Genomic DNA, 15,000 nt, shown 5'->3' on the forward strand with positions numbered 1-15,000 from the left:
CAAGGCCGGAATGCCATGTCACGGCCTCGGCCCGCATGACATGCCACAGCATCGGCCCGCATGCCCTGCCAGGGCGTTGCCCAACATGCCATGCCACGGCCTCAGCTCGCAGGCAATGCCACGGCCTCGGCCTGCATGCCTTGCCACGGCGTTGCCCAGCATGCCATGCCACCGCGTTGCCCGGCGTGCCATGCCTTAGCCTTGGCCAACATGCCATGCCACGGCCTCGCCCCGCGTAGCATGCCACGGCCTCGGCCTCCATGACATGTCACGGCCTCGGCCCGCTTGCCTTGCCACGGCGTTGCCCAACATGCCATGCCATGGCCTCGGCCCGCATGCCATGGCACGGCCTCGGCCCGCATGCCCAGCCACGTCGTTGCCCAAACATGCAATGCCACGGCCTCGGCCAGCATGCCATGTCACGGCCTCGGCCCCGGCCCGCATGCCTTGCCACTGCGTTGCCCAGCATGCCAAGGCCGGAATGCCATGCCACGCCTCGGCCAGCATGCCATGTCACGGCCTCGGCCCCGGCCCGCATGCCTTGCCACTGCGTTGCCCAGCATGCCAAGGCCGGAATGCCATGCCACGCCTCGGCCCGCGTGCCATGCCACGGCCTCGGCCCGCGTGCCATGCCACGGCCTCGGCCCGCATGCCTTGCCAAGGCTTTGCCCAACATGCCATGCCACGGCCTCGGCCCGCATGACATGCCGCGGCCTCGGCCCGCATGTCCTGCCACGGCCTCGGCTCGCATGCCATGCCATGCCACGGCCCGCAAGTCTTGCCACGACATTGCCAAACATGCCATGCCACGGCCTCGGCCCGCATGCCATGCCAGGCCACGGCCCGCATGTCTTGCCACGGCGGTGCCAAACATGCCACGCCACGGCCTCGGCCCGCATGCCATGCCACGGCCTCGGCCCGCGTGCCATGCCACGGCCCCGGCCCGCAAGACATGCCACGGCCTCGGCCCGCATGCCTTGCCAAGGCGTTGCCCAACATGCCATGCCACGGCCTCGGCCCATCATTCCATTCAACGGCCTCGGCCCGCAAGACTTGTCGCGGCCTCGGCCCCCGTGCCATGCCGCGGCCTCGGCCCGCATGTCTTGCCACGGCCTCGGCCCGCATCCCATGCCATGGCACGGCCCGCATGTCTTGCCACGGCATTGCCAAACATGCCATGCCACGGCCTCGGCCCGCATGCCATGCCATGGCACGGCCCGCATGTTTTCCCACGGCATTGCCAAACATGCCATGCCACGGCCTCGGCCCGCATGCCATGCCATGCCACGGCCCACATGTCTTGACACGGCGTTGCAAAACACGCCATGCCACGGCCTCGGCCCGCATGACATCCCATGGCCTCGGCCCGCATGCCATGCCACGGCTTCGGCCCGCGTGCCATGCCACGGGCCCGGCCCGTGTGCCATGTCACGGGCCCGGCCCGCATGACATCCCATGGCCTCGGCCCGCATGCCTTGCCAAGGCGTTGCCCAACATGCCATGCCACGGCCTCGGCCCATCATGCCACGCCACGGCCTCGGCCCGCATGCCATGCCGCGGCCCTGGCCCGCATGTCTTGCCACGGCAACGGCCCGTATGCCTTGGCACGGCGTTGCCCAACATGCCATGCCACGGCCTCGGCCCGCATGCCATGCCACGGCCTCGGCCCGCATGCCATGCCGCGGCCCTGGCCCGTATGCCATGCCACGGCCTCGGCCCGCATGTCTTGCCACGGCCTCGGCCCGCATGCCATGCCATGCCACGGCCCGCATGTCTTGCCACGGCGTTGCCAAACATGCCATGCCCCGGCCTCGGCCCGCATGCCATGCCATGCCACGGCCCGCATGTCTTGCCACGGCGTTGCCAAACATGCCATGCCACGGCCTCGGCCCGGAATGCCATGCCATGGCATCGGCCCGCATGACATGCCACGGCCTCGGCCTGCATGCCTTGCCAAGGCGTTACCCAACATGCCATGCCACAGCCTCGGCCCGCATGCCATGCCACGGCCTCTGCCCGCATGACATGCTGCGGCCTCGGCCCGTATGCCATGACACGGCCTCGGCCCGCATGTCTTGCCACGGCGTTGCCAAACATGCCATGCCACGGCCTCGGCCCGCATGCCATGCCACCGCGTTGCCCGGCATGCCATGCCTTAGCCTTGGCCAACATGCCATACCACGGCCTCGGCCAGCATGCCATGCCACGGCCTCGGCCCACATGCCGTGCCACCGCGTTGCCCTGCATGCAAAGGCCGGAATGCCATGCCACGGCCTCGCCCCGCGTGCCATGCCAAGGCGTGGCCTAACATGCCATGCCACGGCCTCGGCACGCATGACACGCCACGGCCTCAGCCCGCAAGCCATGCCACGGCCTCGGCCCGCATGTCTTGCCACGGCCTCGGCCCGCATGCCATCCCATGCCATGGCCCGCATGTCTTGCCACGGCTTTGCCAAACATGCCATGCCACGGCCCGCATGTCTTGCCACGACGTTGCCAAACATGCCATGCCACGGCCCGCATGTCTTTCCACGGCGTTGCCAAACAAGCCATGCCACGGCCTCGGCCGGCATGCCATGCCACCGCGTTGCCTGGCATGCCATGCCTTAGCCTTCGCCAACATGCCATGCCACGGCCTCGGCCAGCATGCCATGCCACCTCGTTGCCCAGCATGCAAAGGCCGGAATGCCATGCCATGGCGTCGGCCTACGTGCCATGCCACGGCCTCGGCCCGCATGCCTTGCCAAGGCGTTGCCCAACATGTCATGCCACGGCCTCGACCCATCATGCCATGCCACGGCCTCAGCCCGCATGACATGCCACGGTCTCGGCCCGCATGCCATGCAGCGGCCACGGCCCGCATGTCTTGCCACGGCCTCGGCCTGCATGCCATGCCATGCCACGGCCTCGGCCCACATGCCATGCCACGGCCTCGGCCTGGAATGCCACGCCACGGCCTCGGCCCGGAATGCCCTGCCACGGCCTCGGCCCGCGTGCCATGCCACGGCCTCGGCCCGCATCCCTTGTGGAAGCTTGTTGCGAGAAGTATGTCCCCCGAAAGTTGCCTGTTGCGTTTGTTATTTGTATTCGCGCTAACCGGTGCTTGCTCGGCTTCTCTAAATGTTTTTGCGCGTTCGTCGGGCTTCTTAGTCCTTCGGGGGGTGATTCGTTTTGGGGGGCTGGTGCATAGTGTACGTCGTGGCGCGTGAGTTGTGTTTGGTTCGTGCGAGTTGGATGGATCCCTGCCTGTGCAGCGAACTCCACTGGTGCATTCCTCCATGTCCCTCGGGTGATCGCCTTTAGGTTGTCTTCGACTCGCCTTCGGGTTGCCTGCGCTTCCCTAGTGGAAGGTGCCTTGCGAAAAGCGTGTCCCTCGGTTAATTGCCATTTGGTTGGCATTGACGTTCGAACGAGTTGCCTATGCTTTCCTAGTGGAAGCTTGTTGCGAAAAGTATGTCCCTCGAAAGTTTCCTATTGCGCTTGTTATTTGCATTCGCGCTAACCGGTGCTTGCTCGGCTTCTCTAAATGTTTTCGTGCGTTCGTCGGGCTTCTTAGTCCTTCGGGGGGTGATTCATTTTGGGGGGCTGGTGCATAATGTACGTCGTGGCGCGTGAGTTGTGTTTGGTTTGTACAAGTTGGACGAATCTCTGCCTGTGCAGCGAACTCTACTGGTGCATTCCTCCATGTCCCTCGGGTAAATGGCTTTAGGTTGTCTTCGAGTTGCCTGCGCTTCCCTAGTGGAAGGTGCCTTGCGAAAAGCGTGTCCCTCGGTTAATTGCCATTTGGTTGGCTTTGACTTACGAACGAGTTGCCTACGCTTTCCAGTGGAAGGTTGTCGTGAAAGTTATGTCCCCCAGAAGTTGCCTTTTGTTATTTGCAGTCGCGCTAACCGGTGCTTGCTCGGCTTCTCTAAATGTTTTCTCACGTTCGTCGGGCTTCTTAGTCCTGCGGGGTGTGATTCATTTCGGGTGGCTGGTGCGTAGTGTACGTCGTGGCGCGTGAGTTGTGTTTGGTTTGTGCGAGTTGGATGGATCCCTGCCTGTGCAGCGAACTCCACTGGTGCATTCCTCTTCATCATCCGCGGGATTCCTACAGGTTGCCTGCACTTTCCCTAGTGGAAAAGGTCCTTGCGAAAAGCTATGTCCCTCGGTTAATTGCCGTTCGGTTGGCTTTGACTTGCCTACAAGTTGGCTGCGCTCTCCTAGTGGAAGCTCCTTGCGAAAACTTATGTCCCTCGGTTGGTGGCCATCCGGTTGGCTTTGACTTGCCTACAAGCTAGTTGCCTGCGCTTCCCCAGTGGAAGGTGCCTTGCGAAAAGCATGTCCCTCGGGTAATTGCCATTTCGTTGGCTTTGACTTGCGGACCAGCTGCCTATTCTTTCCAAGTGGAAGCCTGTTGCGAAAAGTATGTCCCTCGAAAGTTTTGCACGTTGCCTTTGTACCTGCAGTCGCACTAACCGGTGCTTGCTCGGCTTCTCTGAATGTTCTCGCACGTTCGTCTGGCTTCTTAGTCCTTCGGGGTGTGATTCGTTTTGGGCAAATGGTGCGTAGTGTACGTCGTGGCGCGTGAGTTGTGTTTGGTTTGTGCGAGTTGGATGGATCCCTGCCTGTGCAGCAAACTCCTCTGGTGCATTCCTCTTCATTTGTGCTTGGGGGCAAAATCTTGCCTTCTGCCTCGCGTGGGTTCCTGTGTTGCCTACCTAAAGAAAAGGAATTCGGTCCGCATCGTGTGCCTATATTCACCTCGCCACCTCGTGGCGCTGGGGGAACCCCAAAGTATCTCCCGTGTTCCGTGCTGTCCTCTCACGTTGCTGTGTCGGTGGCATGGCCCGCGGGCAGTTATGCTCGTGCTCTTGGATTCGGAGCCTTGTGCGGGTACACGGCGTCTTCGACCTCCGTTTTCCCGCCAAGCGTTTGTCGCTCGTTGCGGGCTATGGCCGCGCCTGCCTCTGACCGTGCCAGCTCAGTCGGTCGGGCTTATGCAGTGCCGGCGTCGTAAAAAAGGAATGCTACCTGGTTGATCCTGCCAGTAGTCATATGCTTGTCTCAAAGATTAAGCCATGCATGTGTAAGTATGAACTAATTATGACTGTGAAATTGCGAATGGCTCCTTAAATCAGTTATAGTTTGTTTGATGGTATTGCTACTCGGCCCGCATGCCATGCCACGGCCTCGGCCCGCATTCCATACGGCTGCCTTGGCCAGCGTGGCATGCGTTTGCCTTGGCCAACATGCCATGCCACTGCCTTGGCCAGCATGTCGTGCCACCGCCACGGCCAGCATGCCATGCCGGTCCGTTGCCCAGCATGCCACGGCCGTGGCCGCATGGCAAGCCACGGCATTGCCCAGCATGCCATGCCACGGCCTCGGCCCGCATGCCTTGCCACGGTGTTGCCCAGCATGCCATGGCACTGTCTTGGTCAGCATGCCAAGCCACGACATCGCCTTGTCCAGCACGCCGCGCCGCAGCGTTGGCCAGCATGCCTTGGCCGGCATGCCATGCCAATGCCTTGGGCCAACATGCCATGCCACGGGCTGGGCGAGCTTGGCATGCCACGGGAGCATGCCACGCCACGGTCTTGGCTAGCTGTTAGGCATGCCACGGCCTCTGCGAGCCTGCCATGCCAAGGCCAAGGCAGTGGGCAAGGCCAAGGCCAAGGCAGTGGGCAAGGCTAAGGCCAAGGCCAAGACAGTGGGCAAGGCCAAGGCCAAGGCCAAGGCAGTGGGCAAGGCCATGGCCAAGGCCAAGGCAGTGGGCAAGGCCAAGGCCAAGGCCAATGCAGTGGGCAAGGCCAAGTCCCTGTGCAAGGCATGGCCAAGGCGAAGGCCGCGGGCAAAGGCCAAGACAGTGGGCAAGGCCAAGGCCAAGGCAGTGGGCAAGGCCAAGGTAGTGGGCAAGGCCAAGGCCAAGGCCAAGGCCAAGGTAGTGGGCAAGGCCAAGTCCCTGTGCAAGGCATGGCCAAGGCGAAGGCTGCGGGCAAAGGCCAAGGCCATGGCCATGGCATGCCACCGCCTTGTTCGCTCTTTTTGAACATGATTCTTTTATAATCTTACCCAAACCATGCAACACAATTAAAAATGCACTACAATCAATTTTAAATGTCATTCCCTATTTTTTTGCAATTTTTTTTGAGTTTTTCGAATTTTTAAAGCCCTTATTTGGCCAATAAAATCAAAATAAAATAAAAAAAAATGAAAAAAATAATTTAATGACTTCTATAATTACTAGTGCCTCATCCTTTAATTATTGGAATTTTTCCATAATTTTTTGACCATTTTTATTAATTATTATTATTTTTTAAGTATTAAAATCGAAATAAATTAAAATAAAATATTTCCGGCAGCAAAATATTTTTTTAAAATTTTTTTTAAGGTGTATTAAATTATTTCCTACAACTTTCATGTTGAAAGTTTTGGCAAAAAACCATTACTTTTTAAAAAAAACCCCATTATGACTCCTCGAGCATGGTTGATGTTTCCTCCTGCCAGATTGAAAAGGGCTTAACAAGCTACTATAAGGGGGAGGGGGGCACCTCCCTTGCCCAGGGCAAGGCAGTGGCAGGTGTACCCCATGCTGGGCGAGGCCTGGGCTGCGTCCTAGGGTGGCATGCACCGCGGCCTTGGGCGGCCTGGACCGCGGCCTTGGGTGGCTAGACCGCGACCTTGGACGACTCGGGCGCGGCCTTGGGCGGCCTGGACCGCCGCCATGGGCGGTTCGGGCGTGGCCATGGGCGGCCTGGATCGCGGCCTTAGGCGGCTCGGCCGCGGCCTTGGGCGGCCTGGGCGCGGCCTGGGTGCAGCCTTGGGCGGCTCGGGCGCGGCCTTGGGCGGCCTGGACCGCGGCCTTGGGCGCGGCCTAGGGCAGCATTGCGTGGCATGTGCGCGGGCGTGAGTGGCCTGGCACGTGCGCGGCGTGGGCGGCCTGGCATGCGCGCGGCCAGGGCAGCACAGCACTGCATGCGCGCGGCCTGGGCGGCCTGGCATGCTCGCAGCGTGGGCAGCACGGCATGGCATGCACACGGCCTGTGCGGCCTGGCATGCAGTCGGCCTGGGCAGCGTGGCCTGGCATGCCCACGGCGTGGGCAGCGTGGCCTGTGCGAATACCCCGCGCGTGGTCTTTTGACCACGGTGCGCGTGTTGCGCGCATGGTCGCGCACGCCTTTGCACGCCTTCGGCACGCAACGCACGTCTAGTGATAAGAACCACAGCCAAGGCAGCCCAGCCCCAAGGCCAAGGCCAGCAGCATGCCATGCCAAGGCCAAGGCCAGCAGCATGGCATGCCACGGGCTGGGCGAGCATGCCACGCCACGGCCTTGGCTAGCAGCAAGGCATGCCACGGCCTCGGCGAGCAAGCCATGCCAAGGCCAAGGCCAAGGCAGTGGGCAAGGCCAAGTCCCTGTGCAAGGCATGGCCAAGGCGAAGGCCGCGGGCAAAGGCCAAGGCCAAGGCCGTGGCCTACCACCGCCTTGATCGCTCTTTTTGAACATGATTCTTTTATAATCTTACCTAAACCATGCAACACAATTAAAAATGCACTACAATCAATTTTAAATGTCATTCCCTATTTTTTTGCAATTTTTCTTGAGTTTTTCGAATTTTTAAAGCCCTTATTTGGCAAAAAAAATCAAAATAAAATTAAAAAAATGAAAAAAATAATTTCATAATTTCTATAATTACTAGTGACTCATCCTTTAATTATTGGAATTTTTCCATAATTTTTGACTATTTTTATTAATTTTTATTATTTTTTAAGTATTAAAATCGTAATAAATTAAAATAAAATATTTCCGGTACCAAAATATATTTTTTAATTTTTTTATGGTGTATTAAATTATTTCCTACAACTTTCATGTTGAAAGTTTTGGCAAAAAACCATTACTTTTTAAAAAAAACCCCATTATGACTCCTCGAACATGGTTGATGTTTCCTCCTGCCAGATTGAAAAGGACTTAACTGGCTATTATAAGGGGGGGCACCTCCCTTTCCCAGGGCAAGGCAGTGGCAGGTACGCCGCATGCTGGGCGCGGCCGGGGCTGCGGCCTTGGGTTGCATGCACCGCGGCTCGACCGCGGCCTGAGCCGCGGCCTTAGGCGGCTCGGGCGCGGCCTTGGGCGGCCTGGACCGCGGCCTTGGGTTGCACGCACCTCGGCTCGACCGCGGCCTAAGCCGCGGCCTTAGGCGGCTCGGCCGCGGCCTCGGGCGGCATGGACCGCGGCCTTGGGCGGCCTGGACAGCGACCTTGGGCGGCTCGGGCGCGGCCTTGGGCGGCCTGGACCGCGGCCTTGGGCGGCTCGGGCGCGGCCTTGGGCGGCCTGGACCACGGCCTTGGGCGGCTCGGGCGCGGCCTTGGGCGCCCTGGACGGCGGCCTTAGGCGCGGCCTAGGGCAGCATGGCGCGGCATACGCGCGGGCGTGGGCAGCCTGGCATGCGCACGGCGTGGGCAGCACGGCATGGCATGCGCACGGCCTGGGCGGCCTGGCATGCAGCCGGCCTGGGCAGCACGGCATGGCATGCGCACGGCCTGGGCGGCCTGGCATGCAGCCGGCTTGGCATGCCCGTGGCGTGGGCAGCACGGCATGGCATGCGCACGGCCTGGGTGGCCTGGCATGCAGCCGGCCTGGGCAGCACGGCATGGCATGCGCACGGCCTGGGCAGCATGGCATGGCATGCGCACGGCCTGGGCGGCCTGGCACGCAGCCGGCCAGGGCAGCCTGGCCTGGCATGCCCGCGGCGTGGGCAGCGTGGCCTGTGCAAATACCGCGCGCGTGGTCTTTTGACCACGGTGTGCGTCTTGCGCGCATGGTCGCGCATGCCTTTGCATGCTTTCGCACGCAACGCACGTCTAGTGATAAGAACCGCAGCCAAGGCAGCCCAACCCCAAGGCCAAGGCCAGCAGCATGGCATGCCACGGCGAAGGCTGCCCAACCAAAGCCAGCAGCATGCCATGCCAAGCCCAAGGCCAGCAGCATGCCATGCCACGGCCAAGGCAGCCCAGCCAAAGCCAGCAGCATGCCATGCGAAGCCAAGGCCAGCAGCATGCCATGCCACGGCCAAGGCAGCCCAGCCAAAGCCAGCAGCATGCCATGCCAAGGCCAAGGCCAGCAGCATGCCATGCCACGGCCAAGGCAGCCCAGCCAAAGCCAGCAGCATGCCATGCCATGGCCAAGGCCAGCAGCATGCCATGCCAAGGCCAAGCCAGCCCAGCCCAAGCAAGCAGCATGCCATGCCAAGGCCAAGGTCAGCAGCATGCCATGCCACGGCCAAGGTAGCCATGCCAAAGCCAGCACCATGCCATGCCATGGCCAAGGTCAGCAGCATGCCAAGCCACGGCCAAGGCAGCCCAGCCAAAGCCAGCAGCATGCCATGCCAAGGCCAAGGCCAGTAGCATAGCATGCCACGGCCAAGGCAGCCCAGCCCAAGCCAGCAGCATGCCATGCCAAGGCCAAGGCCGGCAGCATGCCAGGCCACGGCCAAGGCAGCCCAGCCAAAGCCAGCAGCATGCCATGCCAAGGCCAAGGCCAGCAGCATGCCATGCCACGGCCACGGCAGCCCAGCCAAAGCCAGCAGCATGCCATGCCAAGGCCAAGGCCAGCAGCATGCCAAGGCCAAGGCAGCCCAGGCAAAGCCAGCAGCATGCCATGCCATGCCAAGGCCAAGGTCAGCAGCATGCCATGCCACGACCAAGGCAGCCATGCCAAAGCCAGCAACATGCCATGCCAAGGCCAAGGCCAAGGCCAGCAGCTTGCCATGCCACGGCCAAGGGAGCCTAGCCAAAGCCAGCAGCATGCCATGCCAAGGCCAAGGCCAGTAGCTTGCCATGCCAAGGCCAAGGCCAGCAGCTTGCCATGCCACGGCCAAGGCAGCCCAGCCAAAGCCAGCAGCATGCCATGCCAAGGCCAAGGCCAGCAGCATGCCATGCCACGGCCAAGGCAGCCCAGCCAAAGCCAACAGCATGCCATGCCAAGGCCAAGGTCAGCAGCATGACATGCCACGGCCAAGGCAGCCCAGCCAAAGCCAGCAGCATGCCATGCCAAGGCCAAGGCCAGCAGCATGCCATGCCAAGGCCACGGCCAGCAGCATGCCATGCCAAGGCCAAGGCAGCCCAGCCCAAGCCAGCAGCATGCCATGCCATGCCATGCCAAGGCCGAGGTCAGCAGCATGCCATGCCACGGCCAAGGCAGCCGTGCCAAAGCCAGCAACATGCCATGCCATGGCCAAGGCCAGGAGCATGCCATGCCACGGCGAAGGTAGCCCAGCCAAAGCCAGCAGCATGCCATGCCAAGACCAAGGCCGGCAGCATGCCATGCCACGGCCAGGGCAGACCAGCCAAAGCCAGCAGCATGCCATACCAAGGCCAAGGCCAGCAGCATGCCATGCCACGGCCAAGGCAGCCCAGCCAAAGCCAGCGGCATGCCATGCCAAGGCCCAGGCCCGCAGCATGCCATGCCAAGGCCAATGCAGCCAGCCCAAGCCAGCAGCATGCCATGCCATGCCAAGGCCAAGGTCGGCGGCATGCCAGGCCACAGCCAAGGCAGCCATGACAAAGCCTGCAACATGCCATGCCAAGGCCAAGGCCAGCAGCATGCCATGCCACGGCCAAGGCAGCCCAGCCAAAGCAACCAGCATGCCATGCCAAGGCCAAGGCCAGCAGCATGCCATGCCAAGGCCAAGGCAGCCCAGCCCAAGCCAGCAGCATGCCATGCCATGCCAAGGCCAAGGTCAGCAGCATGCCATGCCACGACCAAGGCAGCCCAGCCAAAGCCAGCAGCATGCCATGCCAAGGCCAAGGCCTGCATGCCATGCCACGGCCAAGGCAGCCCAGCCAAAGCCAGCAGCATGCCATGCCAAGGCCAAGGCCAGCAGCATGCCATGCCAAGTCCAAGGTAGCCCAGCCAAAGCCAGCAGCATGCCATGCCATGCCAAGGCCAAGGTCAGCAGCATGCCATGCCACGGCCAAGGCAGCCCAGCCAAAGCCAGCAGCATGCCATGCCAAGGCCAAGGCCAGCCGCATGCCATGCCACGGCCGAGGCAGCCCAGCCAAAGCCAGCAGCATGCCATGCCATGCCATGGCCAAGGCCAGCAGCATGCCATGCCAAGGCTAAGGCAGCCCAGCCCAAGCCAGCAGCACGACATGCCATGCAAAGGCCAAGGTCAGCCGCATGCCGTGCCACGGCCAAGGCAGCCCAGCCAAAGCCAGCAGCGCCATGCCAAGGCCAAGGCCAGCAGCATGCCATGCTACGGCCAAGGCTGCCCAGCCAAAGCCAGCAGCATGCCATGACAAGGCCAAGTCAGCCCAGCCAAAGCCAGCAGCATGCCATGCCAAGGCCATGGCTAGCAGCATGCCATGCCACGGCCAAGGCAGCCCAGCCATAGCCAGCAGCATGCCACGCCAATGCCAAGGCCAGCAGCATGCCATGCCACGGCCAAGGCAGCTCAGCCAAAGCCAGCAGCATGCCATGCCAAGGCCAAGGCCAAGGCCAGCAGCATGCCATGCCAAGGCCATGGCCAAGGCCAGCAGCATGCCATGCCAAGGGCAAGGCCAGCAGCATGCCATGCGAAGGCCAAGGCAGCCCAGCCCAAGCCAGCAGCATGCAATGCCAAGGCCATGGCCAGCCGCATGTCTTGCCACGGCCCTGTCTCGCAGCGTGGCGTGCCTTGGCCTTGGCCTAGAACATCGCATTCCACGCCCTTGGCAAGCAATCATGTCCCTCGTGTAATTGCCATTTGGTTTGGCTCTGACTTACGTATAAGTTGCCCCGCGAAATGCATGTCCCTCGGATAATAGCCATTTGGTTGCCTTTGACTTGCGAACAAGTTGCTAGTGCTTTCCCCAGTGGAAGCTTGTTGGGAAAAGTATGTCCCTCGGAAGTTGCCTGTTGCGTTTGCTATTGCATTCGAGCTATCCGATGCTTGCTCGGTTTCTCTAAGAGTTTTTACACGTTCGTCGGGCTTTTTAATTATTTATTTACTCATAAAAATTATAATAAAATAAATAAAAAAATAAAAAAATAATTAAAAAAATTACTATAATTACTAGTTCCTCATCTTATAATTGTTGGAATTTTTCTAGAATTTTTTGAGTATTTTTAGTAATTTTTATTATTTTTTAAGTATTAAAATTGAAATAAATTAAAATAAAATATTCCGGTGGCCAAATATTTTTTTTTAATTCTTTTTATGGTGTCTTTAATTATTTCCTTCAACTTTTATGTTGAAAATTCTTGCAAAAAACGTTACTTTTTAAAAAAACCCCATTATGACTCCTCGAGCATAGGTGATGTTTCCTCCTACCAGATGAAAAAGGGCTTAACCGGCTACTATAAGGGGGGGGGGCACCTCCCTTAAGGCTGGCCAGCATGGCCAGGCCACAAGCCACGCCTATGCCTAGGCGGGCGCTTGGTACATGCCATCGCTTGGCTTGTGGCATCGAAACTACATAGCCAAGCACGGGATGTGTCGAGTGGCGGCCCGCGGTGGTGGCGGTGGCACGTTGGCCTAGGCCAGCATGCCATGCCACAGCCTTGGCCAGCAACATGGTATGCCAAAGCCTTGGCCAGCAGCATGCCATGCCCCGGCCTTGGCAAGCAAGCCATGCCACGGCCTTGGCCAGCAGCATGCCATGCCCCGGCCTTGGCCAGCATGTCATGCCACGGCCTTGGCCAGCAACATGGCATGCCAAAGCCTTGGCCAGCAGCATGCCATGCCCTGGCCTTGGCAAGCTTGTCATGCCACGGCCTTGGCCAGCAGCGTGCCATGGCCCCGCCTTGGCCAACATGTCATGCCACGGCCTTGGCCAGCAGCATGCCATGCCACGGCCTTGGCCAGCAGCGTGCCATGCCCCAGCCTTGGCCAGCATGTCATTCCACGGCCTTGGCCAACAGCGTGTCATGCCACGGCCTTGACCAGCAGCTTGCCATGCCACGGCCTTGGCCAGCAGCCTGCCATGCCCCGGCCTTGGCCAGCATGCCATGCCATGGCCTTGGCCAGCAGCGTGTCATGCCCCGGTCTTGGCCAGCATGTCATGCCACGGCCTTAGCCAGCAGCATGCCATGCCACAGCCTTGGCCAGCGACATGGCATGCCAAAGCCTTGGGCAGCAGCATGCCATGCCCCAGCCTTGGCAAGCATGTCATGCCACGGCCTTGGCCAGCAGCATGCCATGCCGCGGCCATGGCCAGCAAGCATGCCATGCCACGGCCTTGGCCAGCAAGCATGCCATGCCACAGCCTTGGCCAGCAAGCATGCCATGCCAAAGCCTTAGCCGGCAGCATGCCATGCCCAACCTTGGCTAACATGTCATGCCACGGCCTTGGCCAAACAGCACCATGCCACGGCCTTGGCCAGCAGCACCATGCCATGCCTAGTCCTTGGCCAGCAGCATGCCATGCCATGCAATGCGACGGCCTTGGCCAGCAACATGCCATGCCAAAGCCTTTGCCAGCAGCATGGCAAGCCCAAGCCTTGGTCAGCAGCAGCATGCCATGCCAACGCCTTGGCCAGCAGCATGGCATGCCACGCCACGGCCTCGGCCATCAGCATGCCTTGCCACGGCCTTGTCCAGCAGCATGGCATGCCTCGGCCTTGGCCCGCAGCATATCATGCCACGGCCTTGGCAAGCATGCCAAGCCACGGCCTTGGCAAGCATGCCATGTCCCTCGGGTAATTGTACAAGTTGCCTTGCGAAATGCATGTCCCTCGGTTAAATTGCCATTTGGTTGGCTTTGGCGTGCGAACGAGTTGCCTGTGCTTTCCTTGTGGAAGCTTGTTGCGAGAAGTATGTCCCTCGAAAGTTGCCTGTTGCGTTTGTTATTTGCATTCGCGCTAACCGGTGCTTGCTCGGCTTCTCTAAATGTTTTCGCGCGTTTGTCGGGCTTCTTAGTCCTTCGGGGGGTGATTCGTTTCGGGGGGCTGGTGCATAGTGTACATCGTGGCGCGTGAGTTGTGTTCGGTTTGTGTGAGTTGGACGGATCCCTGCCTGTGCAGCGAACTCCGCTGGTGCATTCCTCCATGTCCCTCGGGTGATCGCCTTTAGGTTGTCTTCGAATCGCCTTCGGGTTGCCTGTGCTTCCCTAGTGGAAGGTGCCTTGCGAAAAGCGTGTCCCTCGGGTAATTGCCATTTGGTTGGCTTTGACGTTCGAACGAGTTGCCTATGCTTTCCTAGTGGAAGCTTGTTGCGAAAAGTATGTCCCTCGAAAGTTGCCTGTTGTGCTTGTTATTTGCATTCGCGCTAACCGGTGCTTCCTCGGCCTCTCTAAATGTTTTCGCGCGTTCGTCGGGCTTCTTAGTCCTTCGGGAGGTGATTCGTTTTGGGGGGCTGGTGCATAGTGTACGTCGTGGCGCGTGAGTTGTGTTCGGTTTGTGCGAGTTGGACGAATCCCTGCCTGTGCAGCGAACCCCATTGGTGTATTCCTCCATGTCCCTCAGGTAAATGCCTTTAGGTTTTCTTCGACTCGCCTTCGAGTTGCCTGCGCTTCCCTAGTGGAAGGTGCCTTGCGAAAAGCGTGTCCCTCGGTTAATTACCATTTGGTTGGCTTTGACTTACGAGCGAGTTGCCTGCGGTTTCCTAGTGGAAGGTTGTCGTGAAAGTTATGTCCCCCGGAAGTTTCCTGTTGCCTTTTGTTATTTGCAGTCGCGCTAACCGGTGCTTGCTCGGTTCTCCAAATGTTTTCCCACATTCGTCGGGCTTCTTAGTCCTGCAGGGTGTGATTCGTTTCGGGCGGTTGGTGCGTAGTGTACGTCGTGGCGCGTGAGTTGTGTTTGGTTTGTGCGAGTTGGATGGATCCCTACCTGTGCAGCGAACTCCACTGGTGCATTCCTCTTCGTCGTCTGCGGGATTCCTACAGGTTGCCTGCGCCTTCCCTAGCGGTAAAGGTCCTTGCGAAAAGCTATGTCCCTCGATTTATTGCCGTTCGGTTGGCTTTGACTTGCCTACGAGTTGCCTGCGCTCTCCTAGTGGAAGCTCCTTGCGAAAATTTATGTCCCTCAGTTGGTAGCCGTCCGA

Source organism: Camellia sinensis, unplaced genomic scaffold, assembly GCF_055761805.1.
Source record: "Camellia sinensis isolate YWXY unplaced genomic scaffold, ASM5576180v1 Unanchor6, whole genome shotgun sequence".
NCBI classification, from domain to species: Eukaryota; Viridiplantae; Streptophyta; class Magnoliopsida; order Ericales; family Theaceae; genus Camellia; species Camellia sinensis.